Source organism: Scyliorhinus canicula, chromosome 5 (genome assembly GCF_902713615.1).
Source record: "Scyliorhinus canicula chromosome 5, sScyCan1.1, whole genome shotgun sequence".
NCBI lineage: Eukaryota > Metazoa > Chordata > Chondrichthyes > Carcharhiniformes > Scyliorhinidae > Scyliorhinus > Scyliorhinus canicula.
This window is the reverse complement of record NC_052150.1, coordinates 74,987,161-75,004,565: the sequence shown is the minus strand read 5'-3', so window position 1 is coordinate 75,004,565 and position 17,405 is coordinate 74,987,161.

The window sequence follows — 17,405 nt, the reverse complement described above, 5'->3', positions numbered from 1 at the left end:
ATATACCCTCGGGCTGGCAGGAGACTCTCTAACAAGGTGATGAATTTCACCTGGGAGATGGTCACAGCACTGGTTAACGTCAGCAGCCTGACCAAGAGGCCGAGCGTGCAATGCTGAAAAAAGATGAATGACCTGTCTCCTCTCTGTACTCCACCTTGCTCTCACCCTTTGGATTGTCACCTTAATCCCACACACTGGCACCTCACAGTGCCCCAGCACCCAATCACACAGCAGTCCTCATCAGAACCCCTTCTTGCTTATGCGCAGTGCCCACACATGCCAGGTATCACTGACATGCGGCCAGCTCACATTATTCACATTAGTCTCCCTGCAGGAGAAATTTGCCCACAACTGATGTGAGTGAGAGAAGACAGGCGGTGGGATTCCCGAGCTAGGGCTCCTTACCAGCAGAGAGCCATGGAGCTCATAGGGAAGGAGCTGGCCTGTGTTGAGAGCAACGTTGGCCAGGGGCAGAAAAGTGAGGAGCTACTGCACCTTCATCCAGATGACCAAACTCCAGTGAGTTCTGAGTAGCCCAAACCCTTGACCAGGCCATGTAGTAATGCAGTCGTTCCTGCCTTGTAAAAACATCACCCGAACAGTTTGGCCCATCCACCAGCAGTGTCCCACCATCTACCTTCGAGAGCATCTTGGAGGGGATCTCGCAGGAGGACACCAAAGAAGCGTTACAGCTATCACCAGCACCATCCACCATTGCAGAGACACACACCTTGGTGGCCAACCTTAGCAGGCAGGCTTCTAGGTGAGCACCACACAGCTTTTGATGCTCATCAGGTGGAGGATGGAATGGCCCAGGGATCAGACAGAGGGAGGTCTGCTGGGCCCCAGCATTGAGCAGTACCCCAGCCATGTGTCGTGCCTCTGGACACATTTGTCCCTCAGCTGCTGGAGATGCAAAGACAGAGCAAAGAATACCAGAGGGGTTGTCAGTGACACTTCTGTGACTGCAAGGCCAAGTGCCATAGCCTTCTGTTGCAGGAGATGTTGCCGGCGATGCATGTCACCCAGGCCAACACTGCAAAGGTGGCACCATAGTGGAAAGCCTGGGGCAAGAGGCCAGATCCATGATGGGAGATCTCCACAGCATGGCATGGTCCCTGAGGATCCTGGCTGAGGGCGTCAACTGTAAGGTTCAGACAATGGCAGGCCTCCGTGACTGGCAGCGCCAGATGATGTTGTGGCTTCTGGAGCTCATCCAGCTGCCCCTCCATTGTATGGAGTAACCCAGGGGCTCGTGAGCACCTGGAGGGAGGTGAATCCAGTGGAGCGCATTCTAGGTTCGTCCACACAGGAGACCCTGGCAGTGCCCAGTCAATCTGAATTCCCCCCTTCCTGAGTCCGCTGCACTTGGGCACAGTGGGCAGAACATAATGACAGAGCTGGCCAGCGGGCTCTGTCCGCTTGGACTCCCTGGTGCTCAGTGAATACGGTAGTGCCCACCTTCCTTCGCTCTCTCGGAGGTGAAGGCGCCTGGTTCCTCTCTTTAGGTAACAGTAGTAATTCGCACCAGTGTGACATCACACTTGGTGGGAAGATCCAATAAGGGTGAAGATGTAACGTTAACCATGCTAAGAACATGGTAATGTATTCAAAGTCATGCAAAACAGGTTTGCGTCAGCGGGGAGGCCCGGAAAGATTGCGATCAGAAATCTCGCTGGCACAAATCTTGTTTTTGGCCCCTCGTGAGATTAAACTGCCATGACGTGATTGGCTCCCGCAACTAACATTGCGGCTGCTAAATCCCACCCCAGGAATCTCTTCTGCCACTTGCCATATTGGAAGGATTTACAGGCTGATAATCAACCTCATTGATCACATTATGTCTGAACCTTCCATGGCCATCTAGTCCCAGAGTGGGTCTTAAACCAGAGCTCCTGGGTCAGGAGGTAGGGAGGCTAACACTTCGCTGCAAGACCTCCATGCTAAGATTCTAGAACTGAATTTCCACATGGAATGCAGGTCATTGTGGAGTCCACCATATCATTCTGACTGCAATGAAGCCAAGGTCGTCTTCCCAACATTGTCAACGCCCGGTCCTTTTTTGAATAGCAAATTTGTGAAGGACAGCAGGCTAGTCAGACAAAAGCTAAAGCATTCTTCAGAACCCATCCAACCCATCACATTTGTTAAAATGTGCCTTTAAAATTCTGATGTTCCTCTCAATGCTAATCTAAAGAGATATGTGTTCCATTGTTGTAGCCCTCTATTGCTGGTGTGTAGACCACTCATAGTGAGTCTCCAATGGATGCAGGGGTCTCCTCAGCAGCCATTCACAGATGTGATTTCCTTCAATCAACATTAGGGAGAGGAAAATGTTGTGACAACTTCCAGTGGGGGAGCATCTGCATGCTGTCACACACTTTGAGGGAGGGAAGTCTTTTGTGTCAATGTAATTGAGGAGCTGTTCTCTCAAACAAAGCAATATGGATGCCGTTAATTTTAGGCTGGACCAGGGTTTTTCAAACTTTTTTCCCCGGGACTCACTTTTGGCAACCGGCCAACCTTCGCCACCCACAGTGGCCAACCTTTGCGACACATGGGCAGCATGGTAGCATAGTGGTTGGCACAGCTGCTTCACAGCTCCAGGGTCCCAGGTTCGATTCCCGGCTTGGGTCACTGTCTGTGTGGAGTCTGCATGTTCTCCCAGTGTGTGCGTGGGTTTCCTCCAGGTGCTCCGGTTTCCTCCCACAGTCCAAAGATGTGCAGGTTAGGTGGATTGGCCATTCTAAATTGCCCTTGGTGTCTAAAAAGGTTATATGGCGATACTGGGGTACGGGGATAAAGGGGATAGGGTGGCGGTGTGGGGCTTAAATAGGGTGCTCTTTCCAAGGACCGGTGCAAACCCGATGGGCTGAATGGCCTCCTTCTGCACTGTAAATTCTATGACTCTATGCCGACCATCCTTGACAACATATGCCGCCCGTCCTTCACGATACCTGTGGACTGTCCTTCGCGACACATGCTGACTGACCTTCGCAACATATCAGGTGCAGCGGTCAGCCAGTTCTTTTGTGCTGTCTTCATCTTTATGAAAATGGAAAATCCAACCTCGCACATGTAGGTCATCGTGAAGGGCAATAGCAGCAAAATGTTTGTTTTACTCAGCACAGGATACTCCTGCAAGATGCTACATCAGAATGCTGACAGCCTTAGGGGCTTTGGAGCATTTTTACTGTGGTATCACAGGTAAGCTGCAGCAGCATAGTCTTTTAATTTAGAGTCCTCTCTAAGTTAATAATTGACTCTGTGGTCTCAATCTGAAAAGGAATTTTTCACACACCACTTCTCTTTCACATTCTGAAACTTCTCTCACTTGCCAGTACTTCCCTGCATATAACATAAGCTTTGCCTCCTTGTTTGCTTTGTCACTTTTGACAAAACCATACCTCAAGAAATCATCTTTATACTTATTTGTCCTGAGTTAAGTTTTTTTTTCAGGACCGTTAATATAGAGATCTAACACAAGCTCTGTCCTGTCCTGGACTCTCCTGTGCAGCTCTCTCTATCAGATTCTGTTAGGAGATCGTGACCAATAGGTAAACTGCTTATTTGAGTCTCTGGCCATCTCTTAACTTTTAAAATAAACAGATTGATCTTCACAGTTCACTTGCCTTGCAAAATCAAAACAACTCTGAATCTTGCTTTGGCGCCAAAAGCACATACCTGAACAGCGCTTGATGTCAGTTCTGCATTCAGGGTGTGTGAGCTGCTCTCTGCTGCCGCTTCTGGCTGGAAGACTCCACACAGCTTAATATATATCCAGTTAAAAGGCAGCAGCAGCCGCAATTCTCAATGTAAACGCCGGTTTTATTATATTACAATGAGCACGCTGCAAAAAGTATGACGTTGGGTGAAACGTGCTCTGGGATGTCCTATGGCAGGGGTGGGCAAACTACGGCCCGCAGGCCGCATGCGGCCCGCGAAAGGTATTTATGCGGTCCACCAAGTCATAAAATTTTTTTTTTTTTTTTAAGGTTAATGGGGGGGGGGGGGGGGGGGGGGGGGGGGGGCTGTTGGGTTACTTACTGGTATAGGGTGGATACGTGGACTTGAGTAGGGTGATCATTGCTCGGCACAACATCGAGGGCCGAAGGGCCTGTTCTGTGCTGTACTGTTCTATGTTCTATATGAGGCACCCAGAATCATAACCGGGTGAAGTAATTATTTTACTTAATATACTATGCGGCCCTTTAAAATTGTGAATTTCTGAATGTGGCCCTTGCACGGAAAAGTTTGCCCACCCCTGTCCTATGGTCACAAAAAGGCACTACAAAAACTGCAATTCTTTCCTTTTCTCCATGTAAAACTGGAAACTCAAGAGATTCAGCACCACCTTACCCTCATCACAATAAACAATAGTGTGCGTTAAAGGTGGAACGCTGGCAGAAATGGCTTCTGCTCAATTCTTCTGCCAAAAAGATATCCATATGCCAGTTTTACACCATTAACATGGCAAAAAGGAGACGGAAGTTCAGCATTCGTAGTAGACAACTATCCATATTAGATCTATATTAGCCTAAACATCCAACACTTTGTTCCTAATTTACAACTTTCAAATAATGCCATCCTGGTCATAAGCATGCCCTTGGGCATACATGGACATTAAGGTAATGATATTCTTGTTCAGTGATGACATCATTATGCCAAAGTGTTCATTGTGCCTACTGACAGCTGACACCAATGCCACTTTGTTGGTCACAAGTGGAATATTTTTACGTGACATTTCTGTCTTTTATTAAATGCTGGCAAAACTGGTACACGGTGAATGCAATACTTTATTGAAAAATGTTAGTGGCCCACAAACAAACAGGCAATAGGTTTACTAGGTTATTGAACAGGCTTAGGAAATTGCCCTATCAGTGATAATCTCCAAACAGTGTCTGAGGTCCCACATCCCGCAATTGGAGCCCCCCGGTACTCCAGAATGATACAACACATCTGCTTTGGCTTTGGACTTCAAGTGATGCCCTTGATATTTGGAGAAGCCTTTTATCACTCATGTCCAGGGAGACTCAATTATTTGCCTAATTGTGCTGCCAGATGATTATACTTTCTCCTTTAGTTTTACATGAGCCAGGAACCATAGCCAAGATAATCATGAGTGCAGAATGATGTTGAGTAAAAAGGTACAAACATTGCAGCTACCTTTTCAGCATAATGTTCGACACGAGACAGAGAGAGCTTCGTTCGTGGTCCGGTGGCAGACAAATATCTTCATGTTGCCATAACCACTCTTTAATTTTTTTTTGGAATTTAGTTGCTGTAGGAAATTGTATTTCTAATGAAAGAATGCATTTTTGCTTTGTTTTTCCTTCAACTTCTGTGATTGCAATATGCTTGATGAGACCCTGTGGCTTGGGGTGGTATCGCCTTCCGTAATCATGCTTGGTTCAGCTTTGTGCTTCATTTTGAAATCCCGCTTGACCTGAAAACTTTTTCCTGACCTCTGAGCCTCAGTTAATTGTGTGCTGTGATGGTACAGTACAGACAACCACTGATACCAGTGCCAGATATTGAGTGGTTTTGCATACGTTTCTACCTGGAAAGTTGTAGATACTGACTGATATAAAAATCATTCCTTTTGTAGCAGCAGACATCCGACCTGAAAAGTTTGACATCATTTGCATTCAGCAGCATTCATTTAGCTACCATTTAATGGGTGTACCTACACCGCATTGACTGCAGTGGTTCAAGAAGTAAGTTCACCCCAACTTTGTTGAGGGCAATTAGGGATCAGAAATGAATGTTGGTCTAGCCAGCGATGCCCAGGCCCTATAAATGAATAAAACAAAAAGTCAGATAGATGTGGACGTGGCAACGCTTCATGTTGACTTATGTCCCATGAGGCCCCTGACTTAAGGAGTAGCCCCGCCCCCTCATCTAGGGAGATCATACTCAGGTGTGGCCACAGGGACTCTGAGGTTGCAGACCCCGTGGCCTCTGGTCAGGTTGTAAACCCCCTCCCCCAAGTCTGAAAAGTCTTCCATCTCAACGGCTGGCAGTGAGAGATCCTTCGCCCGCTTTGCTTGGGGTTGTCTCTAGAATGCCCGCTGTTCTGGGTCCGGAGGAGTACAATGAACTGGTGACCGAGCGCCTGGATGGTTCCGCTGTGCTTGACTCGGTGGCCACTACTGAACCTGTTTTGACGGCAGGAGGCAAAGTCTCCATGTTTGATTTTTGGTTGCATGAGTCAGCCTCCCTCATCTAATAATAATAATAAACTTTATTAGTGTCACAAGTCGGCTTACATTAACACTGCAATGAAGTTACTGTGAAAAGCCCCTAGTCGCCAAATTCCGGCGCCTGTTCGGGTAAACTGAGGGAGAATTCAGAATGTCGAATTCACCTGACAGCTTGGAGGAAACCCACACAGACACGCAGAAGTGCAGACGTGCAAAGACAGTGACCCAAGCCTGGGACCCTGGAGGTCTGTTTTCGCATGCCGAGCTTAAATGTCTGCACGGCCTGTTTGGCCAATCCATTGGATGATGGGTGGTAACGTCCAGTCCGTACATGGCGGAATCCGTTTTGATTCAGAAAGTTGGCAAATTCCACACTCGTAAAAGCTGTGCCATTGTCCGATACACGGGTAAGCCCATGAACAATAAAAGTTTGTCTCAGCCGCTCAGTAGTGGCTCGCTATGTCATTGTGCAAAGGACATCCATCCCCGCACAGACATATGGACCGTTACATGTTAGCACCGAGACCACAGGCACAGTCCAACTGGCAAAGTAGATGGGGGAGATAATGCCCAGGCATTTCAAATGATCCAGCTCTGAGTCGACCTTGGGCCGCAGCATGTATGGCACTGGGTGGGCGTGGAAATAAAAGGGTTGCGCATTCTCGTCCATACTGATATTGGCACGAGGCTTTTATTGTCCCGAGGCCTTCAGCAAAAACTGGAAACTTCGACAACAACAGGATTCACACCAGATAGTGCCCCAGTAGCCTCTTCACGAAAGAGCCAACCGAAGTGACTGCCCCTGGGGTGGTGGAGGGTTTTGGAGACAGCTGTGATGGGAGGTTAGTGTCGTCCCCGGACTGGTGCCCTGGGGTGTCCCAGGGTGTGGTTCGCGGGCCCCCAGCACTGACCGTGTCCTCGCCCTCACTGCTATCCACTTGGGGTTGGGGTCAGGGGCAGGGACACCAGAAGGACCTGTCTCATCACCAGGTGATCGTGCAAGGCACAAGACATGATGCATGATTGGATCATGGGTTGGGGTGGTGGGTGGTGGTGAAGGGGAGTGTGGAGGTGGTGATGGTGCGTGGAGGGTTGGGGGTGGGTGGTGATGGGGGGAGTGTGGAGGTGGTGATGGTGTGTGGAGGGTTGGGGGTGGGTGGTGATGGGGGGAGTGTGGAGGTGGTGATGGTGTGTGGCGGGTTGGGGGTGGGTGTGGATGGGGGGAGTGTGGAGGTGGTGATGGTGTGTGGAGAGTTGGGGGTGGGTGGTAATGGGGGGAGTGTGGAGGTGGTGATGGTGTGTGGAGGGTTGGGGGTGGGTGGCGATGGGGGGAGTGTGGAGGTGGTGATGGTGTGTGGAGGGTTGGGGGTGGGTGGTGATGGGGGCAGTGTGGAGGTGGTGATGGTGTGTGGAGGGTTGGGGGTGGGTGGTGATGGGGGGAGTGTGGAGGTGGTGATGGTGTGTGGAGGGTTGGGGGTGGGTGGTGATGGGGGGAGTGTGGAGGTGGTGATGGTGTGTGGCGGGTTGGGGGTGGGTGTGGATGGGGGGAGTGTGGAGGTGGTGATGGTGTGTGGAGAGTTGGGGGTGGGTGGTAATGGGGGGAGTGTGGAGGTGGTGATGGTGTGTGGAGGGTTGGGGTGGGTGGCGATGGGGGGAGTGTGGAGGTGGTGATGGTGTGTGGAGGGTTGGGGGTGGGTGGTGATGGGGGAGTGTGGAGTGGTGATGGTGTGTGGAGGGTTGGGGGTGGGTGGTGATGGGGGGAGTGTGGAGGTGGTGATGGTGTGTGGCGGGTTGGGGGTGGGTGTGGATGGGGGGAGTGTGGAGGTGGTGATGGTGTGTGGAGAGTTGGGGGTGGGTGGTAATGGGGGGAGTGTGGAGGTGGTGATGGTGTGTGGAGGGTTGGGGGTGGGTGGCGATGGGGGGAGTGTGGAGGTGGTGATGGTGTGTGGAGGGTTGGGGGTGGGTGGTGATGGGGGGAGTGTGGAGGTGGTGATGGTGTGTGGAGGGTTGGGGGTGGGTGGTGATGGGGGGAGTGTGGAGGTGGTGATGGTGTGTGGAGGGTTGGGGGTGGGTGGTGATGGGGGGAGTGTGGAGTTGGTGATGGTGTGTGGAGGGTTGGGGGTGGGTGGTGATGGGGGGAGTGTGGAGGTGGTGATGGTGTGTGGAGGGTTGGGGGTGGGTGGTGATGGGGGGAGTGCGGGGGGCTTGGGATGCTGGTGATGGTGGTGACACAGGTTCCATGGGGAACCGCAACTCAGCAGGTCTCACTTTCTCGCCCATTGCCGACCTCCGCCTCGGCGACTGCCTTCTCCCTGAGCTCACCAATCAGTTCCAGTGCCCGTTACTCCGCTGCGGTGAGGGCCGCTGATCCCACAGTCCCCACCAGTCCTTTCCCTCTCCCGGCGTTCGTGGGCCATCTTCTCCTGCGGTGGGGAGACAGAAAGTGCCCAGTGTTAGGCAGTTGGACGCAAGCAGCAGAGGGCTGGGTAGCTGATGGCCTTTGTAGCCGGGGCAACCCGGTCATGTTGGCTAGTATGGATGCTGGTATGTGGTGTGGGATGGGGAGTGCGCACACTGCCAGGGGGTGGGGTCCGGTCGACCTCTGGATGTGGGGGGCGTGGGTTACGATTCTGGGGGTGGGTAGTTGGTGCCAGCGGCACCATGCTGACCCCTGGCTGCCTTGAGGAGGTCGTGCAGGGTTTTGCGGCACTGTGTCTGGTCCTGACGGTGGGGTCCACGCCGTTCATGGCCTCTGCCACCTGCGCCCAGACCCAGTGTCCGGCAGTGTCCGTCCCACCCTGGGTACAGGGTAGCCCGCTTCTCCTCCACATTGTCCAGTTGGACCTGTGAGCCCACAATAAAATGTTTCCATGCCCCACAGAGATACATTTATGGAATTACCAATGTGCATTCCCATGTTCAGTATTCTAAGGGAGAAAGAAAAGGAGCAGTAAAAGATGGAGGCAAGGAAGGTGGGCAGTATTTGAGGTAGATGTGCCCCACGAGTTACTCATTAAGGCCCTGCCTTCTCAACGTCTGCCTCACCTGAGGTGTGGTGATCCTCAGGCTAACCCGCCACCACTCAGCTCTCCCCTCAAAGGGGAAAGAGCCGATGGTCATCTGGGACTGTGGCGCCTTGACCTTACTTTTGCCCCACAAGTTTAAAGTATCCCTCAAACGAATTTACAAGCCACATAAATCTTATGAAGATCCCAATGTAGAGTTCTGTGTGTGAGGAGTGCAGATAACCAAAGAGGCAACAGAAGGTTTGCTCAGACATCTGTGATTGTGGCAGTAAAATTGTTCCTGGCACTCAACTTTTACAACACAGATTCATTTCTAACAACTAGCCTCAGGGGCTGTATGTGATATCACCCAGGTGCCAGCTAGGTATACACATCTGTCAGGTCACTAATGCCATTTTTAGGAGAACGGGGAGTTCATTCAGTTTGGCAAGTGAGCCAGGCATTTGTGTAATCGAGTCATACCTCTAACAAGTTGTTGGAATTTGTACTCCCTGATCTCTGAAGGAAGATTCTGAAGTCATAAGCTGCCTGTGTGGGTACAAAGTGTACCTACTGCCTGGATCATTACCCCTCTGTGAGTTACAGTGACAGCACCCAAGAAGACTGTAATGAAACACAGACTTCCTCAACTTTTAATTGGTAAAGCGACAAACGCTCTTAAAGAGACAATTTTACACTCTGAATATAGCTGCAGGATGTAATATGTTCCCAAATAGGTATTCCGTACAGTCATAGCTTGTTTAAATCTGTGTAACTCTCCTGTCCATCATTTTTTTGGATATAGAGTTCCCTGAAAAATAGGTTCAACTTCGTCAGAAGCCAAAGACCATGGAATGGTTTGGCATTTCGAGGATTACCCTGTAACAAGAGTGCCAGAGATATCAGTGCATAAAGAGTTAAAGAAGTATTCGCCCCTTTTTAAGGCCAAAGATTTACCAGGCCCCAGATGGCAGGAACAAAGATGAGAGAGGGGCCAGTAAAATAATTGGGAGCCACATTGGGATGGCTGTCTGGGAAGGCTGTGGGCGGGATTCTCTGTCAGCCGACACTGAAATCGGGAAAGATGATTTGGCGGAGAATCAGTTTTGACAATATTGTGCCAGACCCTGGTTTCACGCCAAATCGCAATTCTCCAGTGCCTCGACAAAAAGTAATTCCACTCCGCACGTACAGTAAACGCCATTTACATATCATTAGCGGGCCTGACCCGGTATTCTCCGGGCCCTCCACGATTCTCCACCTCCACTGGGGGGGTTTCCCAACGGCGAGGCTCACTTGTGCTTTCAAAATTGTGAAATCGGCGCCATGGCTGCTGATGGGGAGAGAGGAGGTCGGACACGGAGAGGTGCGACCGTGGGCTGCCAGTCCTGACACTGGCAGGGCTGGTTGGGGTAGGGAGATGCCTGCCAGAACCGGGGTATGGGGGGTGATGGGGGGATAGGCCATGGGGCCAAGGTGACCCTGCACTGAACTGGGTTGTCCAGGTACGGACAGCCATTGTTGTGGCCTGCAAGGCAGCCATCTTCCTGTGCACCTCACTGACCACCCACCTTGACCCCTGGATCTGCAGAGCTGTATGGGTGCCCCCACCCCAGCTCCCACCCTCCACCCCACTACCCCGCACCCACCCTCCGCCATACCACTCCCCCTCCTCCACCCCCCCCAACCAGCCGCCGGCAGGTCATCACTTGGCCCACCCAAGGGCAATGCCCATATCAGCACCTACAGCGTGGCAGCAGACGTCAGGCGCGGAGCATACCAAAGAACAAAAAACAAAGAACAATACAGCACAGGAACATCCCCTTCAGCTCTCCAAGCCTGTGCCAACCATGGTATCTGCCTAAACTAAAACCGTCTGCACCTACGGAGTCCATATCCTTCCATTCCCACCCTATTCATGTATTTGTCTGGATGCCTCTTAAATACCGCTATCACCACCTCCCACCACCGCCCTAGGCAGCACGTTCCATATATTTACCACCCTCTGTGTAAGAAACTTGCCTCGCACATCTGCTGCAAACCTTTCCCCACGCACTTTAAACCTATGTCCTCTAGTACTTGACTCTCCTACCCTCAGAAAGAGCGTCTGACTATCCACTGTCTATGCCACTCATAATTTTGTAGACCTCTATCAGGTCACTACTCAACCTCCATTGTTCCAAAGAGAACAGACCGAGTTTATCTCACCTATCCTCATAGCTAATGCCCTCCATACCAGGCAACATCCTAGTAAACCACTTCTGTACCCTCTCCAAAGCATCCACATCCTTCTGGTAGTGTGGCAACTAGAATTGTGCACAATTTTCCAAATGAGGCTTAACTAAGGCCCTGTACAGTTGCAGCATGACTTGGCAATTTTTATATTCAATGCCCCAACCGATGAAGACCGTATGCCTTCTTGACCACCTTATCCACATGCATGGCCACTTTCAGTGATCGATGGACATGCATTCCCAGATCTCTCTGCCTGTCAATACTCGCAAGAGCTCGATCATTTACTGTGTAATTCCTACATGCATTGGACCTTCCAAAGTGCATTACCTCACACTTGTCCGGATTAAACTCCAGCTGTCATTTCTTCGTCCAAGACTCCAACCAGTTTATATCCTGCTGTATCCTCTGCCAATCCTCCTCATCAACTGCAACTCCACCAATTTATGTGTCATCTGCAAACTTACTAATCAGACCAGCTACCTTTTCTTTCAAATCATTTGTATACACTACAAACAACAACGGTCCCAGACCTAATCCCTGTGGAACACTGCTAGTCACAGCCTTCCATTCAGAAAAGCAACCTTCTACTGCTACCCTCTGTCTTCTGTGCCTAATCCAGTTCTGTATCCAACTTGCCAGCTCTCCCCTTGTGTTGTTCCTTGTGTCTTAATAAAGCTCGTAGTCGCAAAGGTGGAGTAGATGCTTATTGTGAGATGGTTCTGTCTTCAATGCTTAACTTACAGCTACCTCAAATGCCTGTGTCTTGCTACCAGTTCTCCCTTCTGTGAAGTGTGTCCTCACTTCCTATTCCTCTGTATTTATAGCTCTCCCGTGCTCCCTCTAGTGCTTGCTCAGTTGTATTGCATCTCTACTGATTTATAATCACCACATCCCCCCTTTTCTCTTTACATATTTTCTGTACATTGTTAAAGAAAATTGTACAAAACAGTTAGATTACTTATGATATGTGTATCTATACAAGTGATGGTGCTATTGCATATTTTACAAAGCCAATTTATATTTATGAGTACAATCTGCATAAAAATATTTATGAATCCAAACTTGATGAATTTGTTCATTGAGTTTTTTCTTTTTCGTTGTTGACGTGGTGATATTGCTATTGCAACTCCGTTGTGAATGTTTGTCGGTGTTCTTGTTATTTTAAGTAACCAATACGTCATCCCGAGGTGTTTGCATGGTCAAACCACTGATGTTGACTGACATGGACTTTTTTCTGCGCTTGTGGTGTCGATTTAGTGTGTCATGTGCCTTGAAAGCTGGTGTGCTTGGTTGTTCTGGAGCAGATGTGAGTTTGTGAGATTCGTTGTCATCCCATGGCATGTTTGTAGTCTTGACATTGTTTGCAGTGTGCTGTGGCATTGTCCTTCATGTGCAGAGTTGTACCATTTTGTACAAGTCGTAGTTTCATTGTTGTTGTTTCTGTCTTTGTTGCTTTCATTGTCGTTCTTGTTTCTGTTTTTGTCGTTTCTGTCTTTGTTGTTTTCATTGTCGTTCTTGTTATTGTTTTTGTCGTTTCTGTCTTGGTTCTTGTCGTGCTTGTTGTTGTCTTTGTTATGCTTCTTGTTGTTCTTCTTGTAGTTTTTGTTGTTGTTCTTGTTTCTGCAGTGCTTCTTGCGATTTTTGTTGTTCTTATTGGGCTTCATGTTGCTTTTGTTCTTGCTGTTGTTGTTCTTGTTTCTGCTCTGCTTCTTGTGGTTTTGTTTTTCTTGTTGTGCTCAATGAGTGTCCCGTGTGGATAATTTGAGTCATTGTCACAGTTATTGGTGTGAGTGTCCTTTGTGGAATCTGTTACATTGAATGTTTCGTCTAGAGAATGGTGAGAATGATCTGATGTTGCATTGATGCTGGTGACATCAGTCATTTGTGGCAGATTTGATTCCTCTTCTTTGCTTCCTTTGTACTCCTCTTCTGGAGTCATTTGTGGTGGATTTAATTCCTCTTCTTTGCTTTCTTGGTGCTCCTCTTCTGGAGTCAAATTCTTCACGATTTCATTTTCTTGTTGGTCTTGGTGCTCCTCTTCTGGAGTCAAAATCTTCACAATTTCTATTGACGTGGTCTCTCTGGACTCTTGGTGCTCCTCTTCTGGAGTCAAAATCTTCATGGTTTCTGTTGATGTGGTCTCACTGGACTCTTGGTGCTCCTCTTCTGGAGTCAAAATCTGCATGATTTCTATTGATGTGGTCTCTCTGGACTCTTGGGTGGCCCTACTCTGTGCTTCTGTACAGACGAGCTGAGAACTGTCAGTCTCGCTGTGATCCTGTACCTCCTGTATGTCGAGTGTGATCATCTCGTCGCTGTTTTTGCATGCAGTGTGTAGATTTACATTGTCTTCTTCTTGATTATGTGAGCTTGGTAGACTTTCATAGTCTGCTTGCGGTTGCTCAGAGACGGTGGGTTGACTTTCATGGTCTTGTTCATGCATGGTGTTCGCTAGGGAGTGTTTGCTTGCTTCCATTTTGGAGTCTTTCAATGAGCTGTGTGTGGAGGCTCGCGTCACTCTCTTTGTGGAGTCTTTCATCACTCTCACTGTGGAGCCTGTCATCGCTCTCTCTGTGGAGTCTTTCTGTGCTCTCTGTGTGGCGTCGTCTTCGTCTTGGGTATTGCTGTCATCCAATGTATCGACGATCTGCCATGGCACCATGGTGTTGGATTCATCTACCACGAGTAGAGTCGTGTTGAGCTTTGCGACCGTGTGATGCTGATGCTGTGATCAGCATATCCGAATAACTCAGCCATGCCTGAGTAGTATTGTTCGAAAAACAAATCATCTTTTTTTGTTTTGGATTTGGTATCGTTCTCTTCACTTTGGGTGGTGCAGACCGCTTGTTCCAGGGTGTTGTGAGAGTTATTTTCAACTGCTGGTGTAAGTTCAGGCGTTTTTCTGTCTTTTGAGGTAAGAAAATTGGGTTTTACAGCTTTAAGTATCTTGTTTGTAATTTTCGGGCATTTCCCTTTTAAGTGGGCGTGGTCCGGATCCTCAGACGCCATGACACTCGTGACGTCATGCGTAGGATTCGATTGCGCATGCGCAAATTGGCCTTCCTTTACTGTGCGGTTTTGTGTCCACTGCACAAGCGCGGCTTGCGCATGCGCAGAACCATCTTCGAATGGTGCACTCATTCCTTTCAACTGGGCATGCGCGTAACGGTCCGCGACCAAAACTTATTTTAACTGTGCATGCGCGGCTTCTGTTTCCTGCGCATACGCAGACGCAGATTTTCGTCCTGTCGCCCCGAGACTTTAAAATGTGCTCCGACGCCATTTTACAGTGGATTTCAGCGTTTTTTTCTTTCTGAAAAGTTTAAGTTACCCCTTCCTTTCGATCTGAACTGGGCCTCAGCATTTTGTATATGTGAAAAATTCAAGTTACTTATTCCTTTTGATCTCAACTGGATTTCAGCGTTTTGTCTATGTGGGAAGTTCAAGTTACTGTTTCCTTTTGATCTGTACTTTTCACTCACGATTTCTAGACTGAACCCTTTCCGTTCTGATAGTGATTGTTTGCGTTTTGCATCACTCAGTCCCTGTGCAGTTTGGCCTGCGAGCATACAGCGCTGTTCAAATTCCATACAGTACTCTTCAAATTGTTTTAGTATTATTTGTAAGTTGTTGCTGTCTTCAGCTTTCGAGTATTCAAAGCCATTATATACTTTTCTAGCTTCATGTCCTGCGATGAGCAGTGCTATTTTCATTTCGTCTGAGGCTGCTGCTAAATCATTAGCTATGATATATATATCGAACACTTGTTTAAATCTTTTCCAGACATTACTTAATTACCGGTTAGGTCCAGCTGAGGTGGGGTTCCAACCCACATCATCGAATAAGCGAGGTCTTCCCAAGTCGAATGCCCGGTAGGAGTTCTTCTTGCCATTTTGGTCTTCCTGTGTCTGCAGCTGAGTAATCTTGTAATAAGCGTCTGAAGCCACTCCTGGGTACCATGTGTTGTTCCTTGTGTCTTAATAAAGCTCGTAGTCTCAAAGGTGGAGTAGATGCTTTATTGTGAGTTTGTTCTGTCTTCAGTGCTTAACTTACAGCTACCTCAAATGCTGCCTGCCTGTGTCTTGCTACCAGTTCTCCCTTCTGTGAAGTGTGTCCTCACTTCCTATTCCTCTGTATTTATAGCTCTCCCGTGCTCCCTCTAGTGCTTGCTCAGTTGTATTGCATCTCCACTGATTTACAATCACCACACCCCTGATTCCATGTGACTTCACCTTTTCACAGAATCATAAAATCATAGAATCATAGAATTTACAGTGCAGAAGAAGACCATTTGGCCCATCGAGTCTGCACCGGCCCTTACAAAGAGCACCCAACTCAAGCCCACGTCTCCACCCTATTCCCGCAACCAGCAACCCCTACTCAACCTTTGTTTTGTACACTAAGGGCCAATCCACCTAAGTCGCACATCTTTGGACTGTGGGAGGAAACTGGAGCTCCCGGAGAAAACCCACGCAGGCACAGGGAGAACGTGCAGACTCCGCACAGACAGTGACCCAAGCCAGGAAACAACCTGGGACCCTGGAGCTGTGAAGCAACTGTGCTAACCACTATGCTACAGTGCTGCCCATACTCGCTTTTATACTAGTCTACCATGAGGTGCCTTGTCAAAGGCTTTACTGAAATCCATGTATACAACATCTACTGCCTTTCCCTCATCTATTATCTTTGTCACTTCCTCGAAAAACTCTATCAAAGTATTAAGGCATGACCTCCCCTTTACAAAACCATTCTGCCCCATTTGTTTCCAAATATGAGTAAATCCTGTCGCTCAGAGTCTTTTCCAATAATTTCCCTACCACTGACATAAGGCTCACTGGCCTATAATTTCCTGGATTATCCCTGCTCACCTTCTCTTTTTTTTAAATTTAGAGTACCCAATTATTTATTTATTTATTTTCCAATTCAGAGGCAATTCTAGCATGGCCAATCTACCTAACCAGGTTTGTGGGGGTGAAACCCACGCAGACACGGGGAAAATGTGCAAACTCTGCACGGACAGTAACCCAGGGCCAGGATTTGAACCCGGTCCTCAGCGCCGTAGTCCCAGTGCTAACCACTGCGTCACCGTGCTGCCCTTCTTAAACAATGGAACAACATTGGCTACTGTCCAGTCCACTGGAACTTCACCTGTAGCCAATGAGGATACAAAAATTAGTGTCAAGGCCCCAGCAATTTCCTCCCTTGCCTCCCGCAGTATTCTGGGGTAGATCCTGGGGACTTAACTTCTTTAAACGCTTTTTAAGATGCCCAACACCTCTTTATTAATATCAACATGACTCAAAATATTTACACGCTTTACCCCGTATTCCCCATCCACCAAGGCCTTCTGAGGCAAAGTATTCATTTAGTATCTCGCCCATTTCCTCTGGTTCCATACATAGATTCCCTCACGGTAGCATGGTGGTTAGCATCAATGCTTCACAGCTCCAGGGTCCCAGGTTCGATTCCCGGCTGGGTCACTGTCTGTGTGGAGTCTGCACGTCCTCCCTGCGTGTGCGTGGGTTTCCTCCGGGTGCTCCGGTTTCCTCCCACAGTCCAAAGATGTGCAGGTTAGGTGGATTGGCCATGCTAAATTGCCCGCAGTGTAAGGTTAATGGGGGGATTGTTGGGTTACGGGTATGTGGGTTTAAGTAGGGTGATCATTGCCCGGCACAACATCGAGGGCCGAAGGGCCTGTTCTGTGCTGTACTGTTCTATGTTCTATGATATCCAATATCCTCTCTGGCTACCCTCTTGCTCTTTACATATGTATAAAACGCCTGGGGATTTTTCTTAATTCTGTTTGCCAATGACTTGCAATGGAAATGCCAGCCGATGGCACCCCTGGCAGCAGGGACAGGCGCCAAGGCCAGAGGCCCCCATGGTGCCAGGAACCGCCGGGGCCAGGGTCCGCAGTGCTAACCGGGGCCACTGTTTAGCCCAGCGGATCTGGTTGTGCACA